An 8,910-nucleotide genomic window follows, 5' to 3' on the forward strand; every position below is an offset into this window, starting at 1 on the left:
TATAGTAGAAACCTATGTAGAACATTTATACACATGTATTATACAATATGTATTGGTTTTAGGTAGTACCAATTTTATTATTTTTACCAGTTTTATCTTAGTTGTGCCAGTTATACTCTATTATATACACATGTTGAAAGAAGAAAACATTAATAGACTTCAAATTAAGTTTCAAATTAAGTTTCAAACCAATTTATACATTAAGTTTCAAACAAAATACAATTGATACATGAAGAGGTGAATCAAACATGAACATTATCTCCAAATAACAACCATTGGAGTCCTTGTCTCCAGCGCCTTTTATTCTGCGTCCTAGGTCGAGTCTTTGGTCGTTTTTCTCCAGCAGATGCATACCTTTTTGTTTTCTTTCTTCCCTCTTTTATTTTCTGATTCGGAGGCATGATCTGCATATCTTGGACTTCATCCAGGACATCCCATCGAGACTTATCAGGTACTAAATAAATTGTCATGCAATATGCAATTGTCCACAGCTCCGTCCAATAATACTTAGAACAAAACTCATATAACTCGATATCCTTACCTCCATATTTTTGGAATGTAATGAAAGACGCCAATGCATGCACACAAGGATACTTTTGTATATCGAAAAACCTGCAACTGCAACTTCTCAATCGCAACTTCACCAAATAAGGCTTTCCGTCACTGTCAATGACATTGTATTCAAGTTCGAAACCATTTAGCTCTATCACCTTTAGTTTCTCAGCAGTTGCCCATAAATCATGTAAGTAGTTCTCCACTAAAGGCACCAATTTATTTGCGACTGATCCAGACACAGCATCTTTCCGATGTTCATTAAACCATTCAGAGAATTTTTTAAGTATTGCATCAAGCATGGGTATCAAGGAGTACCTCCTTGCATCTTTAAATACGCTGTTCAACGATTCAACACAGTTGCTTGCGTCTAGGTTGTATCTATCTCCTGGAAAAACACATCTTGCCCATCTTTCTTTCTGGGTAGATTCTTCAAGATACTTGGCAGCAGAAGGATATCTTGTCGTAAAAGAAGCGTAAGCAATGTTGAACTCAGCCACTGTGTAAAACCTACTACACTCCATGAATCTCCATGCAACAACGTCTTTGTTGACGTTACGAGCATAACCTTTCACATTTTGGGATAAATGCCATATACAAAAACCATGATGAGCTAGAGGATACACATTAGCTATGGCAGTAATGAGACTTGTATTTCTGTCAGTCATAAATACTATTTCAGAAGAATCCCCAACAACGGTTTTCAACATCTCCAAAAACCAATTCCAACTTGCATCATTCTCACCATCAAGAACACCAAACGCCAAGGGATAATGGTGACGGTTAGGATCTTGAGCCGACGCAAAAACAAGAACACCCTTATATCCGTTCTTTAGAAAAGTTGCATCCATAGTTATAACTTTCCTCATGACTTTAAATCCTTCAATGCTAGCTCCCAAAGCTATGAACAAGTACATGAATTTATTATTCTCATTGCAATGCACATATGATCTTGTACCATGATTAACCTTCTCTAACATGTGCAGATAACATCGCAGCATCTTGTAGCTTTCTTCTGGGCTACCTTTCAAATCAGTAACAGCTTGATTTTTCCCTCTCAACGCCGTGGAATATGATATATCAACACCTAATTTTTTCTTGACAAGATCCATGATAATTTATCGGAGGTGGAGTTTCCATTTGCCCTCGATAATCACCATGTAAAAGAGAAGCAACTAATTTTGGAGTGCCTTGTCTCTTACTGTTGCTTGAACTTTGACTAGCCCGAGAGCATGTATGCATCTTGTTGTGCCTTCTAATCGAGAAAATATCTGTATCTCGAATCCTACCACCTCGTAAACCCCAGTTACATCCTTCTTTAGGACATTTGACCACATAACACACCTTGTCCGACTTTACTATTTCAAAACTAAAACAGTTAGCGAATGAAGCTCTATCCACCACATCTTGCAATGCCTTCTTGTTTGAAAATTCTTGAAGTTTAGTCAGATCCAAACCGTCATCCCATGGTTCAATATACTTACATGTATCTACAACAGGGCGTGGCTCAGTATATTCATCACCTTCATCACATGATTCAGCTTCACCCTCTACAGCCTTTTCTTTGCCTATGTAGACAACAATGGCGTTAGTTCCGATTTCACCATCCTTCGCATGTTGGTTTTCAAAGTTCATACCGACAGAACTTTGGTCCACTATGGGCATTGTGGGCACTGTGGGCGCTATGGGAACTTGCTCAGGCTGAGGCTCAGAAGGGATGACATTCACAAACAACATACATCTTCGCTTCTCATAATTAACAGAGTCTAGATAAACATTAACATCCTCATCATCATTAAGCTCACAATGCTCAACTGTTTCTACCANTTGTTTCTACCAGTAGTGGCCTGTAGCTCAGCTGCAACTGAACGTTACTTTCAACAAACCCAATCTTCCTTTGTATNAATTTGTTTTACTCTAAGAGAGAGTTTTGAGATGTTTACTCGCCACTGTCTGATCTCCTCGCTTTATAGACGATTGATCGATCATCAAAGAATGGAATTAGAGAGACAGAGAGGAGAGATGAGATGCATATTTGTCATCATTAGATATACTATATATGAATGAATTTTAAGGTATTATTGGATTCAGTTATATATATTTTCTATTGAATTGGGGCATTCATACCCCCCAAGATCACATCACCCACTGGTCTGTGTAACAAAAGGGGGCATTGCAGCAGATATGTACATATTTACCTTCCCTCTCTCTGGTTAGCTCTCTTTCACTTGTTTACTAGTGTTTGTCATCAATCTGCTTGCTTCTTCTTACTTGTATCTTGTCAGTGTCTAGCATTTGCCTAAGTATTCCTTTCATTGTTCCGCACAAATTAATGTTACTCTCAGAATTCATTTTTTACTTCAATCTGCAGCACATGATGATCATTTTTACTGCATAGTCTTCCCATTATAAATTACCTACATTTTTTAGTTTAAACTTAACCTCAATAAAGTGAAAGACTAAATACTCTGCTTTCCTTGATTCTGAATCTCTTGCAATTGTATCTGGACTTAAAATGTTTTTGTAATGAAGAATATGAATGTACACTCTTAAGTCTTAATTCACACAGACACACAACACACTCACTGACATGTTTTCACACATTAAGAACCCTAACACAGCCATGTTCTGATTATTTTTTCTTAATAATACAAGATATACAAAGTCTCTCTCTCTCTCTCTACCCGCTTCTTTACTCATGCCTTACCTTCGGCTCTTGCAAAGGTGAGCCCAACGCAAGCATCAACAAACTCTTTATCAATGAAATCCGTCGAAAAGATCTGCAGTTTGTCAGCACAACCTCTCTTTACACACTCGATGATGAACACCTTTGCGTAGCAATGTATCCGCTTTGTCACCGGTTTAACACACAGTATGGGGTTATCAGCCTGCGGCGTCACAGTGTTCTCCACCCGGTAGAAGTGTTNGAAGTTACAAATCAAAAACAATTTCAACAAAAAGCTACTCTAATGAGAAGTAACGCACCTGCATTTTGAAGAACAACTTGATTCAAGNTTTGATGTTGCTCTCGAACTTGGTCGAAGGAAGATCAGTATCGATCCAATTGTCTTTTAGGTAACCGGCACTCCACAGGGGATCACCGTGCTTAGGCTGAGGCGACTTCCTCGGTTTCCAAACGCAGATCACTCTCTTTGGAAGCAGCTCAGCGACTGTCTTGTGGAACACGTGATCGTCCTGGTGAATCAGATGATCTCCAAGCTGTTCGACAAGATACTTGTCGAACTCGGGTGGATCTTCGTGTCCAAACTCTGTTCTGATCTCGAGAATCACAATCTCAGACTCTGTCTCAGAGAGAAACCGTTTGAGATCGGCCAAGACAAGGTCGACGCTGTAAGTCTTGAGGATACCGTGGCAGACACGGCGATCTTCTTGAACACGAATGTCAAGGACTCGAGTACCTGCCACGAGCTGGTTGTAGATAGAGAGAGACTGGCACTGTGCAAAGGGACGAGACACGAAACGGATCCCGATTTTGTTGGTGGCAGAGTCGTGAGTCCCTGGCCAGACGATCTTGTTGATGTGAAGCTTTTCAGGTCCAACGCCCGACATCCAGTTTTTACGATCAGACGGCATGTAATCACACCCCGGAAACTCGCAGCCGCATGATATCTCGAGATCTGTCAGGGCTTTCTTCTCCGTGGAGATGGCTTTCCGGCGCTCGAGCTGTTTCGAAAGATGAGACCCCATTTCTTGAGGAATACAACCTTTGCTTTGCGCTCTCTCTCTCTCTGATCACCAATTGAATTCTCTATGTTGTTTCTTCTTCTTCTTTCTTATTTTCAAGAAACGTACGATGTCTTCTTTTTATAAAATAAATAAAAACATTCATATTATGATTGGTTTTTTCATATTGTTGTTATGCTTTCTTCTGTTTGATAATTATTATTGTTGCGAATTATACGTTACTCTTTTTAATTACTTTATCGGAAAGACACCGTTTAGCTGGATTAATATTCGGAAATTGTAGAAATAGCAATTTTAATAACATTAAAACCGATAAAGTTTGATATGTTAGTATAACTTTCTTCTAATTAATCGTTAATTGTCAACTGATTTGATTAATTGAGATATATATGTTGAGAGAGTGGTTGGGTTGTAATTGATGGAGAGTGAGTGTGTGTAATGTTTTGTAGGTCCATAATATCTTTATTTTTTTCTTTTTGGTATCGCTGTCTTCATTTTTGTTATTTGTCACTTTCTATGAGCTGGCCTACTTTCTCCGACGTGAAAGATATCAATACACCGTGGAATTTGTATATCTTACACGATTTTATTTTCTTTATTTTCTTGTGGAATTTACGGGACACATGTTTGTTGGATATGAGTTTTGTCCCCAACATTTACAGAAACCCAAACAGAAGATTTTAAAGAGTTTTGGGCCTGAAGTCTTAGATTTAGCCCAACAGGCCGCAGGGGTAAAATCATCATTTTACAGAGAGACAGAAGAAACCCTAGGTCAATGGCTCACTATAAATACCTGATGTCATTGTCACGTCAGGGAGGATTTTTTGGACAATTAGAGAGAGAAGAGCAATTATTTTCATATTAACTGCGCTTAACTCTTTGATTGTTATTTTCGGTAAACTCTTCACTTCAGTTCTACGTTAATAAAAGGACAAGTTCCGATTTATCCCATAGAATATTCGTATTATTTATATTGTCGATTTCGTACATCAACAATTTGGCGCCCACCGTGGGGCTAGACGGAATCCTTTCATTTGACGAATAGAATTTGAAGAAAAAGGCGTTTTCGGAAAATCAGAAGCATGTCTCACACCGATCTCTCCAGCAACGAAGGCACTGACTCTTCCGCAGCCCGCGTCATGTCTCCTCGGCGCATCATATGGGGGTGCACCCGTGCGAGGACAAACCAACCCCAAGGCGTCAACAGGACCGAAGCAGCTGCGGTCGAGAACGCAACACTCACTGACCGCGCAGCCGTAGGCGCTACGCGTATCGCTCAAACCAATGGTGTAGCCATAGGCGCTACGTCCCCTGTTCGTATAACCACTGGCGTCAATCCAACCGACCGCGAAACCGTAGGCGCTACGCGCGTCGCTCCGATAAATGGCGTNAGACCAGTTCTGATTTATCCCATAGAATATTCGTACTATTTATATTGTCGATTTCGTACATCAACAATTTGGCGCCCACCGTGGGGCTAGACGGAATCCTTTCATTTGACGAATAGAATTTGAAGAAAAAGGCGTTTTCGGAAAATCAGAAGCATGTCTCACACCGATCTCTCCANAATCTCTCCAACAACGAAGGCACTGACTCTTCCGCAGCCTGCGTCGTGTCTCCCCGGTGCATCATATGGGGGTGCACCCGTGCGAGGAAACACCAACCCCAAAGTCAACAGGACCGAAGCAGCTGCGGTCGAGAACGCAACACTCACTGACCACGCAGCCGTAGGCGCTACGCGTATCGCTCAAACCAATGACATAGCCGTAGGCGCTACGTCTCCTGTTCGTATAACCACTGGCGTCAATCCAACCGACCGCGAAACCGTAGGCGCTACGCGCGTCGCTCCGATAAATGACATAGCCAATGGTATTATCCCTCTTGATCATGTAGCTGCTGGCGACACTCCGAACAACCGCGAAGCTATGGGCACTACGCGCGACACTCAACCCCGTCAAGCGTCCGAACGTGTGACCATCGATCAAGCCACGATCTCGACCTCATCAGCCCTCAAACACGACAAGTATCAAATGCAACACCTTTGACAACATCTCGCAAACCCTCAAGCAGGTCACCTCGCAGCTCGCTAATTTCTTGATCTTGCCGACAATCGGCCTGTCCACGAATGACGCAAGTCACACCATCTCACCAATGATCCCATACAGAGAAGTGTTGAGCTCTCCATCCGGAGAAGCGTTGAGCTCTCCATCCGGAGAAGCGTTGAGCTCGCCAACGATTCCATACGGAGAAGCATTGAGCTCGCCAACGACTCCATGCGGAGAAGTGTTGAGCTCGCCATACGGAGAAGTGTTGAGCTCTCCAACGATTCCATACGGAGAAGTGTTAAGCTCGCCATACGGATAAGTGTTGAGCTCCCCAACGATTCCATACGGAGAAGCATTGAGCTCGCCAACGATTCCATACGGAGAAATGTTGGGCTCGCCATACGGAGAAGCATTGACCTTGAAAACGATTCCATACGGAGAAGTTTTGAGCTCGCCATACAGAGAAGTGTTGAGCTCTCCAACGATTCCATAATGAGAAGTGTTGAGCTCGCCTTACGGATAAGTGTTGAGCTCCCCAACGATTCCATACGGAGAAGCATTGAGCTCGCCAACGATTCCATACGGAGAAGTGTTGAGCTCGCCATACGGAGAAGCATTGAGCTCGCCAACGATTCCATACGGAGAAGTGTTGAGCTCGCCATACGGAGAAGTGTTGAGCTCGCCATACAGACAAGTGTTGAGCTCCCCAACGATTCCATACGGAGAAGCATTGAACTCGCCAACGATTCCATACGGAGAAGTGTTGAGCTCGCCATACGGAGAAGCATTGAGCTCGCCAACGATTCCATACGGAGAAGTGTTGAGCTCGCCATACGGAGAAGCATTGAGCTCGCCAACGATTCCATACGGAGAAGTGTTGAGCTCACCATACGGAGAAATGTTGAGCTCCCCATACGGAGAAGTGTTGAGCTTCCCATACAGAGAAGTGTTGAGCTCCCCATACAGAGAAGTGTTAAGCTCCCCAACGATTCCATACGGAGAAGTGTTGAGCGCGCCAATGATTCCATACGGAGAAGTGTTGAGCTCGCCAATGATTCCATACGCAGAAGTGTTGAACTCGCCAAGGTCTCGTACGCATAAGTATTGAGCGCGCCAACACGACACGGTCTTGCAATCTCGCAACAACAAACGCAGCACCCGTATACAAGATTCAAGCAACCCTCGAGCTTGACGCTTCCGAATCCGCAACACGGAGCTTGTTGATCCCGAACTCGATCTCGCTAGGCCTGAGCTCACCGGTTTCAAACTCGCAACATCAATTTCACTAAGCCTTGTCCTCGCAAACACACCAATTTCTGAAGCACAACCTCGATCTCGCCAAGTCAGGCACACCATATGCTTGTACGCGAACCCCTTATCTCGCCATAATTCTCGTAGACAAAGTCTTGATCTCGCCACAGAGATCATCGTCCACTACCGCACCATCTCTCGTACCGCAACAGCCAACACGCCAAAGCCATCACAACAAGGCCACCACGCTATCTCGTACCCATCAACCTTGCAAACAAACAGCGTTCGAACAAACAAACCGAACAAGCATCTCGCTAATAGCACAGCCACCGCCACCGAGAATCTCGACCTTGCCACCTCGCCATCGAGAATCTTGACCTCGCCGACTATCAAACCATCTCGCCCCCGCACGACAATTTCGCCATCTCGCAGATACGAATACGCCAATGAGCCGGACCAAGCAACGTACCTTCGCAACTCTTGTTCGAGCTCGCCACTTACAATCTCGCACTCCCGATCTCGCAACTCTCGCTCGAGGCCACCACTCTCGATCTCGTCACTCTCTATCTCGCACACTCTCCAACGCAACACGCGACATCTACTAACACGCCAATCGAACACGCATTAGAGTCGACAAATCGTCACACGAGCCAGCCTCCGCGTCAATTACCATACCATCATGCTGAGATCGTGCGCGCACCCACCAGACAGCGCCGCCGGCAAACCACCGCACATTCACTAGCACGCATCAAGGAGCAATACTTGGCATATTTGGCGCAACGAGAACCTCTCAAGCCAAAAAAAAAAAAAAAAAAAAAAAAAAAAAAAAAANAATATCGAGCTCTAAGTACTCACGGGATAAGCCGGACGCAAAAGCCGCACCCAATGAGTTTTTTGGTTAATATTTCCTTGCTAACGATTAGCTGGCACATCGTCGCCCTGGCCAGGTGTACGATTTTAAACTCGCTCCGCATGGGTGCAGTGGTGAAATAATCCACAAACTTTACTTTTGTAAAGAATAAAAGCCGAGTCCATACTCGCAAGCGCTCCGCATGGGTGCAGTGATGAAATAATCCACGTCCTTACTTTGGTAAGGACTTATAAGCCGAGCCCAGACTCGCAAAAGCTAGCAAAGAGCAGAGTGAATAAGCCGAAGACCCCGACTCGCACACTCTCGCTACTCTCGCAGCACCTACAGGGTAAGCCGGTCACGACTGAACGCACCTAACTAGTACGACAAGTCCGTCTTGTCTGCTCTCAACGTTACGGGGAATAACATATTCAGGATAAGCCAGGAGACGTCTTGCACCGAAAAATATGCCCCACAGCGACAAAAAAAAAAAAAAAAAAAAAAAAA

At 43.7% G+C, this 8,910-nt stretch overlaps 1 pseudogene; it reads right to left on the reverse strand.

Moving 5' to 3' along the window:
• On the reverse strand, window positions 3,058–4,419 carry LOC104720784 (annotated as a pseudogene).

The sequence above is a fragment of the Camelina sativa genome, chromosome 11, assembly GCF_000633955.1.
Source record: "Camelina sativa cultivar DH55 chromosome 11, Cs, whole genome shotgun sequence".
Lineage (NCBI taxonomy): Eukaryota > Viridiplantae > Streptophyta > Magnoliopsida > Brassicales > Brassicaceae > Camelina > Camelina sativa.